Source organism: Bidens hawaiensis, unplaced genomic scaffold, assembly GCF_021521415.1.
Source record: "Bidens hawaiensis isolate Kalapana, Puna unplaced genomic scaffold, B.hawaiensis_p1.1 tig00072147_1, whole genome shotgun sequence".
NCBI classification, from domain to species: domain Eukaryota; kingdom Viridiplantae; phylum Streptophyta; class Magnoliopsida; order Asterales; family Asteraceae; genus Bidens; species Bidens hawaiensis.
In genome coordinates, this window is record NW_027502626.1 from 7,045 (window position 1) to 25,859 (window position 18,815).

The 18,815-nt window shown below is 37.4% G+C and overlaps 1 pseudogene; it reads right to left on the bottom strand.

Annotated features, from left to right (window-relative positions):
* Window positions 1-2,307: 2,307 nt before the first annotated feature.
* LOC143605953 (REF/SRPP-like protein At3g05500) lies at window positions 2,308-17,019 on the bottom strand (annotated as a pseudogene).
* Between the last annotated feature and the right edge of the window lie 1,796 nt (window positions 17,020-18,815).

Sequence of the window (18,815 nt, forward strand, 5' to 3'; positions counted from 1 at the left end):
AAGTATATTTATTGTGAGAAAATATTGATCCAGAGAATGAAATCATATGATCAGGAAGCAGTTTTTAGTGTTTGGGATTAGCAACTGCTTAAGCAGTTATCGCGAATTTGAATTTCAAATTCATCAAGTGCGCTTCTGGTGTAACTTGTTTATTACATACGAAATTTAATAATTATCAAATTTCTAATGTAAAAATTATATAAAACAACATATGTCAAGCCAAGGGCTCTGCCCCTTGGACCCCATCACAAGGGGCGCTGCTCCCGGACTCTGCATAGGGGGCATCGCCCCCTCCAAACCCCTATTACTTAGGGGCTTTGCACCTAAGTACCGATAGGGTATTCATCATAAAAAAATCAAATAAGGGTACACCCCGAACCCGACTTATTTCGATTCATATTACAATTAACTTGATTAACAAGATAATACCAAATCTAAAATAACCAACATTTTGTTCCTCTGCTTAATCCAAAAGAAGGACATGAATTTGATTTCGTATACCACGTTGGCCATTTGAAAAGATATATTGTTGAAAATATAATGATTCCAAATCATTCAACATTTAATATTTAATAAGATCTTTTTACTTTTCCTTTTTATGTATATTATACACAAGTTACATTTACAACAATAAAAATATAAAAAAATGTAGTTTGACTTTGGACATAGGCTTAACAAACATGTAAAAACGTTCGGTACACTCATATTATGCTATTCAAAGATTATATATATGATATTAGGGTATCTGGAGTGTAGGTTGGGTTGGAGACGGGTTCATGCGGCTAGGTCGGTAAAAACTAAACACGTTGCCATTAGTTCAAGTAAGGGGATCAGGTTGGTGACCCTAATGTTTTGTGTTGAATTTAAACATTTAACGATCATTTGACCATTTGATTCTTTTTTTAGAAAGAAACAATTTCTAAACGGGAAAATTCCCAAAATAAGCGTTTATGAAAACGTTTTTTAGGTTTTAGGTGCCATTTGCAAGAAATTCTCAAAATAGGTATTATAATCTAACCGTGACGAGTGGTTTGTATAACCAATTAAAACTTGACATGTGTCTTTAAACTAACCATAACGAGCAGATTTACTAACCATTTACTCGTCACGACTAAATAAGTTTTATGCCTCGTAATCAACGCCCACGAGTAATCCATAAGTTCTTTAGTCGCAACTCGTAGATTGTAAGGTTAAACTAGTCACAACGAGTTAACTACTAGTAAACTACTCGTGTAGGGAATCTAAACCAGGTAAACTAGTCGTCGTGACTAAAGGACTTATGAATTACTCGTGGGCGTTGATTACGAGACATGAAACTTATTTAGTCGTGACGAGTAAATGATTAGTGAACCTGCTTGTTACGGTTAGTTTAAGGACACGTGACAAGTTTTAACTGGTTCTACAAACTACTCGTGTGTAATCATAAACTACTAGTCAAGACTAGTTTATAATACATACTTTGGGACTTTCTTGCAAATGACACTTAAAACCTGAAAAACGTTTTCATTAACCTTATTTTGGGAATTTTCCCTTTTTAAACCTATAAATTAACACATTTATTTTCAATTTTTTACACCAAACGTAAACTCACTATTCCTATATATATATATATCAAAATAATATATTTTTCTCCATAAATATCACTTAGGGAGCAACCAAATCCCGATCCTAAACAGAAACTAGGAGAAGGTCACAGACATGGGGCTACGAAGAAGAAGAGACGTTGGCTAAGGCTTAGGTCCGTGCTTCCGAAGACATGGACCCCATGAACCAACAGATGTTCAGTTTTGGCAACGAGTATTCAACTATTTGGTTTAAGAGAGCGCATCAAGAAATCACAATTCACGGTCCTAATCCGCACTATCTCTCCCCTGCGGAGACATTCCGTGAAGGACTTTGACTTTCACTTGTGGCGTTTTTTAACTTCCCATGCCACCTAAGCCCCAGTTAAACAATAAGCGAGTTCACATATCTTCATTGAAGATGATCAAAGTAATAAACAGAGTTTCATTGTTAACTCGTATCATCATCTTTTGTTGTAACTTGTATCCATTCATTAGACATTATCCTTGATTATATTTCTTGTCATTAAACACGTGACAAGGTTAACTTGGGGGCATAATGAAGATTACTCTAAAAATAACTGGGGGGGGGGGGGGTAATGCAATATTGTAACCACAACCAACATACAAAAATTATATTGAAAACAAAACTAACATCACATAGTAAAACATAAACCAAATACATTCACACGATAACTAATTAACCACCCCTTTCATCACAACAATCAAACCACAACGTCATACAGTACAACCTTACTATGCCACAGGCTGCGATTGCGGTCCGACAGGGTTGAAAACCTTAGCAATCCTCTCGGTCGGCACCAACGGATGATAAGTAGAAACCTTGTACCCTTTATCAGCCGTCTGCTGTACGGTCTGGTTATACTTGTCTGAAAAGTAAGCCGCAGTGGGCACCACCACCTTAGCCACCTTGGTGAAGACCGGGAGCTGGTTCAAAGACTGCCAAGCCGACGCAGCCACCGGCTCGTACTTGGTGTAGAGCCCTTTAGCAGTCGGCTCTAGCTTCGTGTATGCTGTCTTAACCTCTTCAAGGATGTTCTTGATTTTAGCTTAAACTTGTTTCATAAAAGGCTGCACCCGGGTATCAAATTTGTTAACGCGTCTACCTTGCGATCAACAAACTTTAGGACCTCAACAGGGACATTGATGTATATAAAAATATACATCTTTTTAGCATTAAATAATCTCCACGAATTGCAACTTCTATCGTATAATATAGTTAAAATAACTACTTATCATGTTAAAATGTATTTTCAGGTGAATCCAAGCCTCAAACGAAGAAACGAATAAAAAACCGAAGAAAAACCAAAGAAAACCCAAGAAAACTAAAAAGCACGGGGCCGTGCCTTAGGAAGCACGTGGCCGTGGTCACCTTTCATAAACGACAAAATGAATTAGCACATGTCACTAAAAAGCACGGGGTCGTGCTTCAATGGACAAGAAGCAGAAACGAAAAAAAGAATTAGCACATGTCACTAAAAAGCACGGGGCCGTGCTTCAGGAAGCATGGGGCCGTGGTGAGTCATCATGTATGATCTGACAACATGCAACTGGGACACGTAGACACGAGGCCGTGCTTCTACCTCCAGATAGTCTATAAATAGAGGGTCTTGTGTCATTTGAGAAGTGTGCCTTGAAGAGAGTTCTATACGATTTTCACTTATAAAAACACCCACTAACACTCACATTGAAGATCTAGTGAAGAGTTTGAAGGCTTGGAGGTCATCATCATCAACCATTATCATCATCCATCCACCATCATCAATAAGAAGGAAGATTCATCCACATTTGGTTAGACTGTTCTAGTTTAATCACGTGTTGTTATTATCATCCATCCAAATGTTCATAATAATGCTCATTATGAGCTAAACTCCATTTACCATCTAAAATCTATGAAGAAGCTTTGTTTTACTTGATGATTATATAACACATGTGGTTTAGTTTGGTAAAGTACATGGTTATTTTGCAATTATCCATTGATGAACAAATGTTTTATTACTTTAATCCAATACACTAAAGTTGATGACTAAAAAGTCATTCATGTTTATTCATGTTCTTGGAAACTAGAAATGGTAAAATGAATACTTTGGTAATTTATTCAAGATAAAACATGGATCTCTATGCTGTACTTAGAAATGATGAGATATAGATTATGATCTATTTCTCTAGTTTTGATAATTCTAAAATAACATTGTTAACATGAATGCTTAGGTTATCATGCTAGTTAAAGAAATCATATGTTAATGGAATGTGTAATTATATCCTAATCTAATAAACCAATGGGAGGTTGTGTGAGTTAACGACAACCACTCAAAGCTGTTAGGATTGGTATTAGAGAAATCGGAGTCAATTCTAATCATTCTGCTTTACCAACTGCTTGTCTACTTAAATTGACATTCTCGGGGTAACATGCTATTAAGCATAGGATGGACTTGAAAATATGCATGCTATTATTCATTATGTCATAGAATGTGTTCACTCAAAAATGAGGTTCACAGTCTATCATATATTATTAGGATAAGTCTACCACATGTTTAACTAATATCAAGGAACAATGGAGTGGATTCTAGATATTAGATGGTAACATTCATATAATTGAACTACTTGTTTAGAATTTCTCGTCTTGGTCACCTATATATTATATATAAATATATATATTTTATAAAGAGTTCAAAAATTAACCCCAAAATGATTAAAACATCCGATTAAAGTAAAACAACGATTTATTATTAGAAACATTTGTGTCCACGGATCGATACTTAGTTCTTACCAATACTATTCTACGTACACGATAGGTACACTTACCTATTTTGTGTGTGTTTAGTCTTTGTGGAAATCACTTTTATAAATTTAAAACACGATCTTGTGCAAAAGCTAAATATCCAATCCATTACATTTTACAATCCACTCGCACGCAACGCACACTGCACATCAAGTTTTTGGTGCCGTTGCCAGGGACACGGTACGTTTCTAAGAACGATCCAAGTTTTAATTTAATCATTGTCTATAATTGTAAAACTTTTTCTTCACTTTTATTTTCAATTTTTATTAACTATTAAAACTATAAAATTTACGGCTAGCCTAATTTTAACCTTTATTTACCTAACCTTTACTTTAGCTTAACTAATTTAGACCTTAGTCTAGTTTAAAATAACTTAGCTTAGCCTAGCGCGTAGTTTAGCTTAGCCTAACTTTAGCGTAACTTTAACTAACTGTTACTCTAGTTTTAATTTTGATTTAGTCCCATGTATGTCCTCTACTTCTGAGCCTGAGCTTGTTTCTCCAATTTCTGAACAGGAATGACATTTTCGTCGACGAGCACGTAAACGGACTGCAGAAACCGCCGAAACAATCAAATACGAGTCAGTAGACCCCACCACATCAGGAGAAAATCAAACCGAAGAAATGATGGCGGCCCAGAAAAATGAGCCGAACATGAGCCAGTACGCCAAGCCAACTATCGAAGGCTATGACAATGGAGTGGCTACACCCGATATCACCGAACATTTCCAAATCAAATCAAGAACCATTCATATGGTGGAAAATTTAGTTCAATTTCATGGTCTCCTCGACGAAGACCCACTTTCTCATATATCTCGATTCTTACGCATCTGCGGAACCTTTAAAATTCAAAGCTGTTCAGAAGATCAGATCAAACTCAAAGTCTTTCCTTTCTCTCTACGGGGTCAAGCCTTAGAATGAATAAAATCTCTTTCCTCTGGTTCCATCACTACCTGGGACCAGATGGTTGAATAGTTTCTCCTCAAATATTTTCCGCCTGATAAAACTACCAAATACCGAGCTAGCATTACCGGATTCCGGAACGATGATGATGAATCGTTACACTCAGCATGGGAGAGGTACAAGAGTCTTCTGAGAATATGCCCACATCATGGACTGAGTGTATGGTTGCAAGTAAAAACTTTCTTTGGCGCACAATCCAGTCAAAACAAACAGGCCATCGACCAAATCGCTGGTGGAGACCTGGGATCCAAATCACCTAATGAAGCATTTGAAGTCCTGGAGAAAGCTTCAAAAAAGAGTTTCGTCTACAACCCACCAAGATCTACACCTACACATAAATGAATACACCACGTCGATTCCAACACTCTTGTCACCGCACAGCTTGAAGCCCTTTATAAAAAATTCGAACAACTTCAAGCCGAGCTATCAGAAACCAGACTCACCTGTGACATTTGTGGAGGAAGTCATAAAGCAAGTGGCTGTAAACAAGTCATTATGACCATGGAAGAAGTCAATTTCATCGCTCGACAGAACAACGCTTTCAGAAATAACTACAATCCAAGATGGAGAAACCACCCAAATTTCAGTTGGAAAGACGGAGGTAACACTCAAACCATACTCGGATTCGAAAAGAAACTGATGAATCAACCCTTCCAACCAAAACTTCAATTTCAAGATCAAAGTTCCAGTAGCCATCAGAATCCGAGCTACTCGAAAATCGAAGAAATGTTGATCCAAATTATGACCAAGACAAATGAAGCAGAGAAGAAGGCCGACTCAAGAGCTGTTGATATCAGCGGAGTATTATTATAACATGAAGCCGACCTAAAAAATCAACAAGCATCATTGTGGTATCTAGAAACTCAGATCGGACAGATTTCCCGACAATTGTCTGAAAGACCACCCGACGCTCTTCCAAGCAACACTATAACAAACCCAAATGCAGCAGCCAACGCTGTTACATTAAGAAGTGGCACAACCATTGTTGCCTCACCAACTTCAGAACCAGTTATGAAGAAGGAATCCCCTGATAAAACACAAAAAAGACTGATCCCAACGAGCACCGTACAACCTAAGGAACCAGTCCGAACTTATGTTCCACCTATTCCATACCCTGGACGGCTGAAACAGGAGAGATTGGAAGCTCAGTATGGGAAGTTTTTATAACTCTTCAAACAACTCCACATCAACATCCCTCTCGTCGAAGCCATTGCTCAAATGCCGAAATATGCAAAGTTTCTTAAAGAAGTGCTAACCAATAAAAGGAAGCCGGAGGAACTCTCGCACGTCACCTTGAGTAAAGAATGCTCAGCTGTCCTCCAAAGCAAGATGCCACCAAAAATGACTGATCCAGGGAGTTTTACTATCCTTTGTCTCATAGGAAATTTGTTTGTTAGCAATGCCCTGGCTGACCTAGGAGCTAGTATTAATTTAATGCCTTATACGGTTTTTGCAAAACTAGGGATAGGAGAACCAAAGCCCACATGCATGAGCATTCAGTTAGCTGACCGATCCGTTAAATATCCTGGTGGCATTGTTGAAAACATGCTTGTCAAAATTGACAAGTTTGTTTTCCCAGTAGATTTTGTGATTCTAGACATGGAGGAAGACAAAACTGTACCTATAATTTTAGGATGACCTTTTTAGCCACCGCAAATGCTATTATTGATGTTTGCACCGGAAAACTCACTCCCAGGGTCAATGACGAGGCAATCACCTTTGACATAGGAAAATCTATGCAATATCCGCAACTTCACCATGACACATTATACTGTGTTGACATTATCGATTCTACCATGAGTTTCTCTGTGTGGAAATCTTCCCTTAATACCTCATTAGAAACACAAATTTTAACTGACACTATTACCAAACCCATTTTAGAAAACGATAATCTCAATACTGTGAATAACTATCAGGAAGCCTCAGAAATAGTATGTGAGATCACCGAATGTAATGGAAAATCAAAACCATCAATCGAAGAACCACCAGCCTTAGAGTTAAAAGAACTACCAAACCATCTCGAATACGCCTTTCTAGAATAAGACTCTCAACTCCCAGTAATTATTTCATCTCACATTTCTAAAGAAGAGAAAGACAAACTTCTTAAGGTTCTTAAGAGCCATAAGAAGGCCATCGCATGGAAGATCATGGATATCAAGGGCATCAGTCCTTCTTTTTGTACTCACAAAATCCTCATGGAAGAAGAATACAAACCCGTGGTCCAATATCAAAGACGTCTCAATCCCAACATGCAAGATGTGGTGAAGAAAGAAGTAATCAAACTCCTTGATGCCGGATTAATCTACCCAATCTCAGATTCACCTTGGGTTAGTACCGTTCAAGTAGTACCCAAGAAGGGAGGAATGATAGTTGTAATGAACGAGAAGGATGAACTAATACCAATGAGGACCAACACAGGCTGGCGAGTTTGCATTGACTACCGGAAGCTTAATGACGCCATAAGAAAAGATCATTTTCCACTTCCTTTTATCGATCAAATTCTTGAGCGATTATCTGGAAAAATGTTCTACTATTTTCTTGATGGATTCTCCTGATACTTTCAAATTCCCATCGCTCTTGAGGATCAGGAAAAAACCACCTTTACATGCCCGTATGGAACCTTCGCCTACCGAAGAATGCCATTTGGATTATGTAATGCTCCAGCCACCTTCCAACGTTGCATGGTGGCCATCTTTCGTAAAATGATCGAGCACCCTATGGAACTTTTCATGGACGACTTCTCAGTCTTTGGAGACTCCTTCGATCATTGTTTGAAAAACGTAGACAAAATGTTGGCTAAGTGTGAAGAAGTAAACTTAGTACTCAACTGGGAAAAATGCCACTTTATGGTCAAAGAGGGCATTGTTCTCGGTCACAAGATATCCCAAGACGGACTAGAAGTTGATAGGGACAAAATATAAACTATCTCTAAAATTCCACCACCAACTTCAGTCAGAGCCATTAGAAGTTTTCTAGGTCACGCAGGCTTCTATTGCCGCTTCATAAAAGACTTCTCCAAAATTGCTATACCTATGACCAAACTTCTGGAGAAAGACGCACTATTCGTCTTCTAGAAGAATATGTTGAATCATTCAACATATTAAAGGACAAACTTGTCAACGCACCAATAATGACTACACCCGATTGGACCATTCCATTCGAAATCATGTGCGATGCAAGTGACTTTGCAGTTGGAGCCGTACTCGGACAACACAAGGAAAAACACTTTCACCCAATCTACTATGATAGTAAAACTCTTAACGATGCGCAAGAAAATTACACCACAACATAAAAAGAGTTACTAGTAGTAGTTTTTGCCTTTGAAAAATTTAGATCATACCTCGTTCTTTCCAAAATCATAGTCTACACCGACCATGCCGCAATACGTTACCTCTTCAATAAGCAAGATGCCAAACCCAGACTTATCCGATGGATCCTACTACTCCAAGAATTCGATATAGAAGCCAAAGACAAAAAGGGAGCAGAAAATGTCGTCGCGGACCATCTCTCACGTTTAGAATGCCCAGCTTCAGAAGAACTTCACAAGAAAATTATCAACGATAATTTCCCACATGAAATTCTCATGCGCATCCAAGCGGACATAGAGGAGAAAGGCGAAAGTCCTTGGTATACCAACGTCGCAAACTACCTAGCTTGTAAAATCCTAAGAAAAGGACTTACTCATCAACAACGGAAGAAATTCTTCCCCGACCTTAAGTTCTACTTATGGGAAGATCCATACTTGTTTAGGATAGGTGCCGATCAGGTTATTCGTAGGTGTGTAGCAGTAAAGGAAGCCCTAGATATTCTCAAACACTGCCATGAAGGACCAACTGGTGGGCACCACGATACCGCCACTACAGTCAGAAAAGTGTTTGATGCAGGATTCTTCTGGCCCACCATGTACAAAGATACACATGCATTGATCCAATCATGCGATGTTTGTCAAAGAGCCGGAAACATCTCAGCCAAAAATGAGATGGCTCAAAAAGGCGTTCAAATTTGTGAAGTCTTTGATGTATGTGGAATAGATTTCATGGGCCCATTTCCTAACTCATTCGGAAATAAATACATCCTTGTAGCAGTCGACTACGTATCTAAATGGGTAGAAGCACAATCTCTTCCCACTAACGATGCTCGAGTAGTTGTACGATTTCTGAAAAAGTTATTTTCACGTTCAGCACTCCAAAAGCCCTAATCAGCGATAGAGGTACTCACTTCTATAGTGCTTTAATGGACAAAGTCTTAGCACGATATGGAGTTCACCACCGACTGGCAACGCCATATCACCCTCAGACCAGCGGGCAAGTAGAGGTCTCGAATCGAGGAATAAAAAGGATTTTAGAAAGGACCATAGGAATGAATCGCAAAAATTGGACAAAAAAGCTAGATGACGCTTTGTGGGCCCTCAGGACGGCTTACAAAATCCCCATAGGAACAACACCATTCAAACTTGTTTATGGGAAGGCATATTATCTACCCGTAGAACTAAAACACAAAACATATTGGGCTCTGATAGAAGTGAATTTTGATCTAATGTCCGCCGGTAAAAACCGAAAAGATCAAATTCACTAGCTTGAAGAACTAAGAGCACTGGCATATGAAAATTCATGGTCTTACAAAGAAAAGAATAAACGTTTACACGGCGCCCGTTTAAAAGAAAACAAGAAATTTCAAGTTGGCGACCGTGTACTGTTATAAAACACACGTTTACGTCTTTTCCCAGGAAAATTAAAATCTCGTTGGACATGTCCACACATAGTTGAATCAGTTTTTGACTACGGGACGGTTGAGATTTTAAATTCTGACGGTCACAAGTTCAATGTTAATGGACAATGATTAAAACCATACATCGATGGACCATTCGAGACCGTCTCGAAGGTACTAATCCTCCACCAGAACCAATGAACATATTGGAAGTAGGGTCTGGCCAAGACCTTGATTAAACTAGGCATTGTAAATAGAAATAAAAATAAAAATAAAAATAAATAATAATAATAAGTTTCAGTATTATTATGATTTGGATGTTTTTGGTTTATGCAGTTTTTTATGATTTAGGTACACTACAGGAAAACGGACGAAAAACAGGGGACACTCTGTCGAAATTTCGTTGGCCCGTAGGGAAGTTTCTTTCCATTTTACCCTCCATACTTCATATAAATATTTTTTATTAATCTTTTTATGAATTTTTCACATTGAGGACAATGTGAGATTTAAGTGTGGGGAGGGGAATTACTTGACCAATTGCTTGCTCAACTAATTATAAGATTCTCTAATAACAAAATTTTTCTAGCAAATAAAGACTATTTTTATAACAAAAACAAATGAAAATCCAAGATTTTTTTTTTTTGCAAATAACCAACTAGAAATCTCTTATAACCAAAAAGTGGAAAAGTAAAAAGAAGTTTTGTAATAGTGAGAATAAATTTATGCAAAATATGGAGTTTATACCCAATTCCTCAGTTACCGTGAGATAAACCTCATGCCATATAAATATTTTTTAGGACTCTTTGAGTGAGTCATATGTTTCGTGTGAATTAGAACTTGCCTCAATTATTCATTTTATGACCGCACGAAGCATTGTATAAGGAAGAAGGTAATATTATCACAAAATCCGAAAACCCTATCACACTACTTTATCCCTCACACCGGTAAAATACAACACTGGTCTTTTACCGGCAGACCCTAAAGAACTGGAAATGCTTCTTTCGATTTCAATTTCCTTTGCTGCATACATTTAGCAAAACCTAGGTTACCTCCAGAACTTAGGACATAATTTTTCTCTTTAGCAATGAGGTGAGAAAAAAGTGGCGCCAAGACGAACAAAGGCCACCATTTTGTGGAGTTTCCAAAAGCGCAATGAAAAGAAGAGCAAAAAGATACGAACGATGATTAGGTTGCAGAAACTGGTCTCACAAAGGACGATGTAGAAAAAGTCAAACTCAGTCTCAGCATGAATATACCGAACTAATGAGGGTGGGGGATATTAGGCTCAAAGCCGAACGATCCATTAGAGTTGGAAGTTATGTTCTAAACAGGATTGAGGAAGAACTTATCCACATCCTTGACAAAACTAGTCTTGACGACCTGACCTTAAAAGAGTCACTAGGTTTAAAAAATAATAAAAAAAAATAAATAGCAATTGGGAGAAAGGAGCTAACCGTTGAAGACATGTTAAGACTCCCGACAATCAGCAGAAGTTGTATTTACCGTTCTCATCCTCATTAACCTAAACCCTTGAACCACCATAAAATACGAAATCCCTACTCACACAAAACCAACCCATATTACCTTCTGATCTATGCAACCCTTCACAAAGGTGGGGATTATCACAGCTCACGTTTTGGCTAAGAGTGTTCATATACATACATCACATGTATGATCAGATATAAAACCGAGTGTGAGTGAGCATTGTGAGAATGTGACGCTTTGCTTAAACGGAAGCTCATAAAAACAAATCACCTTTTTATATATCACTACATATATTCCTATGATTTAAGGTTGGATAGTTTGTTCCCATTTTCTTGGAACTCTTTTGGGGATGTTTAAGCTATGGTTCTAACCTGCTATTTTTAGAGAATATTTATAAGTAGCTTGCTTGAGGACAAGCAAGGTTCAAGTGTGGTGATGTTTGATGTATATAAAAATATACATCTTTTTAGCAAATAATCTCTAAAAACTGCAACTTCTATCGTATAATATAGTTAAAATAACTACTTATCATGTTAAAATGTATTTTCAGGTGAATCCAAGCCTCAAACGAAGAAACGAATGAAAAACCAAAGAAAAACCAAAGAAAACCCAAGAAAACTAAAAAGCCTGGGGCCGTGCCTCAGGAAGCACGAGGCCGTGGTCACCTTTCAGAAACGACAAAAAGAATTAGCACATGTCACTAAAAAGCACGGGGCCGTGCTTCAATGGACACGGGGCCGTGGTCACCATTCAGAAAAATACAAAAAGAATTAGCACATGTCACTTAAAAGCACGGGGCCGTGCCTCAGGAAGCAAGGGGCCATGGTGAGTCATAATGTACGATCTGACAACATGCAACTGGGACACGTAGACACGAGGTCGTGCTTAATAAAGCACGGGGCCATGCTTCTACCTACAGATAGCCTATCAATAGAGGGTCTTGTGTCATTTGAGAAGTGTCTCTTCAAGATAGTTCTATACGGTTTTCACTTATAAAAACACCCACTAACACTCACACTGAAGATCTAGTGATGAGTTTGAAGGCTTTGAGGTTATCTTCATCAACCATTATCATCATCCATCCACCATCATCATTAAGAAGGAAGATTCATCCACATTTGGTTAGATTGTTCTAGCTTAATCACGTGTTTGTTATTATCATCCATCCTAATGTTCATAATAATGCTCATTATGAGCTAAACTCCATTTACCATCTAAAATCTATAAAGAAGCTTTGTTTTACTTGATGATTATGTAAAACATGTGGTTTAGTTTGGTAAAGTACATGGTTATTTTGCAATTATCCATTGATGAAGAAATGTTTTATGTAAGGCCCCGTTACCGGTAGCCCTACTTTCGTGTTGGATTTACTCATAAACACAGTTCTAAATATCAGAGTTAATTAAAACATTTACGCGGAATATAAAACTTTCATAAAACATTACATAATTCATAACTTGTCTCAAAACATCCTTTGTCTTTCAACATTAAAGCATTAAAATTAAAACATCATAAGTCTTCAGATGCCAGACTCTTGCTCAATGCCACGTGTCTCCTCAAGCGAGCTGCCTCATCCTACTCACCTGCGTGCATACTAAAAGTCAGCTACGCTGAGTGAGTTCTAGTTAATCATACACTATACAATATACATAAACTTATATTCTTTCATTCATACTTTCATACTTTCATACTTTAATTCTTTCATACTTTCATTCTTTCTTTTGTATTAACTTACATTCATATCTTACGTTATAAAGAGCATTACGCCCTACATTCCTCGAGTATTATTAGGGCTCGGTACCCTCCTTCCTCGAGTATTATTAGGGCTCGGTACCCTCCTTCCTCGAGTATTATTAGGGCTCGGTACCCTCCTTCCTCGAGTATTATTAGGGCTCGGTACCCTCTTTCCACGAGTATTATTAGGGCTCGGTTTCCCTCTTTCCACGAGTATTATTAGGGCTCGGTTTCCCTCTTTCCTCGAATATTAGTAGGGTTCGGTTCCCTAGTTCTCGAATATTAGTAGGGTTCGATTCCCTCTTCGTTACCATACAACCATACATCATACCTCGAGTATTATTAGGGCTCGGTACCCTTTTCGTAACCATACAACCATACATTATCATTTCTTTCTTCTATTATCTCTATCATGTTCATACACATAAACATACATAACATACTTACCTTATACATAGCGTTACAACCTGACAGTACGTGCAATATCCGAAGATCGTTCACGTACCATCAAGCAATCATTCATACATTTCACATTATCCACATAAGGCATACGCTTATCTCTTAGGATAAGTGTATTAACAAACATATTGAGTATGCACACAGCCCCGAAAACGTAACACATAAATGGGGCTAGAAACTCACCTGAACACGATTACGTTCACCGTTAATCGTAATCCCTTTCTTCAGTTGTGCACGGCTGATTGTATAACAAGTACACGTATCAAACAATTATCACTACTCATATCATCTTTCCAGTTTTAACTACTACCCACAACGAACGGGGGTCCGGGGGCAGCGCCCCTTGCAGCGGGGTCTAGGGGCGGCAGCCCCTAGCAGGGTCCAAGGGGCAGAGCCCCTGGCTGGGGTCGAGCTGCCAGGTCAGCTTGGAAAAATTTTATTTCCATTAACTGTCTTAACACATTTTTCATTAGATTTTTAATTTATTTTCTAATCGAACTTGACTTTAAGCGAAGTTAAACCTTAGGCGAACTTAACTTTAGGCTAAGTTAAACCTCAGGCGAACTTAGCTCTAGGCGAAGTTATCAGGCGAACTTAGCTTTACAGCGAAGTTGCCATCAGGCGAACTTAGCTTCAGGCGAAGTTGCCAGTTAGGCGAACTTAGCTTTACAGCGAAGTTGCCATCAGGCGAACTTAGCTTGCAGGCGAAGTTCATCAGGCGAACTTGGCTTGCAGGCGAAGTTCATCGCTTTGAAGGCGAAGTTGCCCAGATGAGGGCGAAGTTGCCCAGATAGCCGCTGTTTCGGTTTCTGTCCAACATTTCGAGCGATTTTAACACCCTTGTTACGGTCCAACATCACCCACTACGCTTCCCGACCATTTTCGGTCGTTTATACACTAAAAGCTCGGATCTTTAAACTTCAAAGATCAAGAATCATACCTTTTTGAGCTTGTTTGGGTCTTGTTTACTCGTTATCACAACTAATCTCTCTCTCTCTCTCCCTCGGATCTGCCGCCTTTCTCTCTTCCGGCCGGCCGGCGGTTGTAGTGTGTGGTGTGTGTGTGTTTTGGAAGTGTGAAAGGATAAGATGGAAATGAAGATATTTTGGGTTTAGGGGGTATTTATATCCCTTAAATCCCATTCTCATTTAACCCATCTCAATTAATCCAAGTCCATGGTCCGCTCCTTACCCGACCTTAATTAATTACGCGAAATCACTAAACATAACTTCCTTTATTCGTCATTAAAATTTTAGGATGTTACATTTTATCACTCTAATCCAATACACTAAAATTGATGACTGAAAAGTCATTCATGTTTATTCATGTTCTTGGAAACTAGAAATGGTAAAAAGAATACTTTGGTAATTTATTCAAGATAAAACATGGATATCTATGTTATACTTAGAAATGATGAGATATAGATTATGATCTATTTCTCTAGTTTTGATAATTCTAAAATAACATTGTTAACACGATTGCTTAGGTTATCATGCTAGTTAAAGAAATCATATGTTAATGGAATGTGAATTATAGCCTAATCTAATCAACCAAGGGGAGGTTGTGTGAGTTAATGACAACCAATCAAAGTTGTGAGGGTTGGTATTTGAGAAATCAGAGTCAATTCTAATCATTCTGCTTTACCCACTGTTTGTCTACTTAAATTGACATTCTCAGGGTTTCATACTATTAAGCATATGATGGACTTGAATATATGCATGCTATTATTCATTATGTCATAAAATGTGTTCACTCAAAAATGAGGTTCATAGTCTATCATATATATTATGAGGATAAGTTTACCATATGTTTAACTAATAATCATCAAGGAACAATGGAGTGAATTCTAGATATTAGATGGTAACATTCATATAATTGAACTACTTGTTTAGAATTTCTCGTCTTGGTCACCTATATATTATATATAAATATTTATATTTTATAAAGAGTTCAAAAATTAACCCAAAAATGATTAAAACATCCGATTAAAGTAAAACAACGATTTATTATTTGAAACTTTTGTGTCCACGGATCGATACTTGGTTCTTACCAATACTATTCTACTTACACGATATGTACACTTGCCTATTTTTTGGGTGTTTAGTATTTGTAGAAATCACTTTTATAAATTTAAAACACGATCTTGTGCAAAAGCTAAATATCCAATCCATTACATTTTACAATCCACTCGCACGCAACGCACACTGCACATCAGACATCATGGAACTTATTATACGCTCTGATGCATGGAAACGGCTCTAACCTGCCGTACCCCATCCCGGAAAATCGCAGGGGACGGAAACACACACGGGGACACCGTCGGGACGTTTCTTGACCGTTTCCGAAGATTTAGGGACGTTCATTGACCGTTTCGAAAAGTCAAATGGCGTTTTCCAATAGTTTCCTGAATTTGGGGACGTTTGGCGGCCAAATAGCGGCAACATAGCGGATTCCGGCGGCATATTCCGGCGCCGAAGTTGTAATATTTGCCGGAAACAAGGAATAAGAAGAGTAATTGGGCGGCTGTAACTTCCTTTTAGGTTATTTAGGTTTAAATAACTTTAGGTATTTTAACATTTTACCCCCTTTAACTTTCAATTGTTTGTACTTAGTCCCTAAAACTTATAAGTTTTTACATAAAAAGTTTAAAATTAGTTTGTGTATTTTAATATTTAACCATCTATATTATTACTACTTTATATTTAGTTCTTAAACTTATAAATCTATACATAAAAAGTTTAAAATTGACATTATATATATATATAAAGAATATAAATAGTTATTTTTTATATGTATCTATTGCCGTACCCGTTTCTTGATTATTTGAGTTTTGCCATTTCCCGTTCCCGCACCCGTGCCCGTACTGATTCCCGTGCAAAATAGATTATACGCAGGGCCAATTGCGGTCTAAATTTTACCCTCAACCGTCTCGACCGTCGGTTTAAGTGGACCGGAGTTGTTCTTGGCATAAGCGTAGGATTTGGTTGCGTGAAGAAGAACATGGAGTGCTGCCATTTGTACAAATTGAAGGTACTTTAATCTCTCTTCTTCCTCCTTCTCAACCTATTTAATAACACAAATTATAAACAAATACTCCCAAATCAACAAACAAAATTTCATCACCACACCAGGCATGTAATTTAAAGTTTTCATACGATAATATTATAATACAGCAAATACCCAATTTCATATTCGGATGCGGTTTATAAATTAATGATATATTGCAAAGATTTATAATCTTGATTAGAAAGAACCTTAACATACGAACCTGTGATTGATTGGAAATAGGAACATTGTTTTCAGCCATGATCGAGTGAGTATATGATTCAGACAGAACTTAAATCTGATGAATTTGAAGGTAAGGGTGTGTTTGAGATTCCTCAATGTTTTAAAAACCGGTATGTTACTTGTATCGGATTGGTCTAAAAAATGGTACAACCGGTTGAATAGTTTACCTTATAATTTCTTATAAATGTAACTTCAATCCATAAATAACCCAAAACTAAATGATTCTTATAACAAAATATAATCCAAAAGTTAATACATATTAAAAAAATAATGCAAAAGCACTCAATTTTAAAAAAATAGTCCTAAAGTTTACACGTTTGAATGTTAATTGTTTGGTTAAGTAGTAATTTTGAAAAAATATGGGCCACAATTATCAAAAATTTCTCAGCTTAAAACCGGTATTTTAGACAAGAACCGGCGGTACGATGTTCTAGCAAACCGGTCAAAAATACCGAACTAAAAATACCGGCCTACTGTGCGAAATCCGATTTAACCTTTTCAACCGGCCGGCTTGAACCGGTTTTCAAAACACTGGGATTCCTTATTTTCTTCTCCTTGTAACTTATGTAACTTATGGTGATAGAATAAGTTATTTTGATGTTAAAAAAGTGTTTGGGTATACTAAAGTTCTTTTCAATATCTCCTTATCTACAAGTTTAAAATATAAGTTTTCATAAGTTAGACATTCCTAACTTATCTTCTTATCAATATTTATCAATATCAGATTTCCCATTACACCCTCCTTCCACCATTTCACTCAGCCATCAATTACCATCGCCTACCCTGCCATCAATTCATCGCCTACCCCTTGCATCGATCATTATTATCAACCCTAACCTGCTTCAACCATTGAATTCACACACCCAACTCATCTGCATCGATCATTATTCTCAACCCTAACCCTTCTTCGATCGTTGAATTCACACACCCAACTCATCATTTCGAGTAACTGCCACTCTTACAATATATGAATCTCCTCATCTCCTTCTATCAAAAATATACACGGTGGTGTCCAATTCGAAAAAACACAGGTCATCATATATGTACAATTCTGTTTTAAGTATGTTTGATTCTCATGTAATTTGTGTTTAAATCTGTTTGCGAGTTGTTTGATTGAAACATGTTTGGTGTTTTGGTGCTTTAATAGATTATGTGATGTTTATATTATATGAATGACTATAAAATTGAATGGCAAATTCTTTGTTAATGACACGGTTCTTTGGTGTTTTAATGGTGTTTTGGTTCTTTAATAGATGATGTGATGTTTATATTATGTGAATGACTATAAAATTGAATGAAAATTTCTTTGTGAATGACACAGTTCTTTGGTGCTTTAATGGTATTATATGCTCAATTCTTTGTTTCGCCTCTAGTTGTTGTCTTATATTCACTAATATGTTTTACCTTGGAATATTCAATGGGTTTGTTTTATGAACCATGGATATAGTATGCTTAGGACTACGAAAAACAAAAAATTCTTGTGGAACAATGATACGTTCAAGGAGTTTATCGATGCATGCTTGCTTGAACTTAGAAAAGGGAATAGACCCGGTACTCACTTTAGTAAGAATGGGTGGAAGAATATAGTTCAAACCATGCATGAAAAAACGGGCATAACCTTTTATGAAAAACAAATTGGAAACAAATGGGACGTCATGAAAAAAAAATGGAAGCTTTATGACCGGTTGATGAGGCATGAAACGGGGATTGGTGGGATGAGAAGCTTAATCGATGCATCGCCTGAGTGGTGGGATGAGAAAATAAAGGTAAGTTGTACACTCCTATTGTTTTTTTAATCATTTGTAGTTAGTGGTG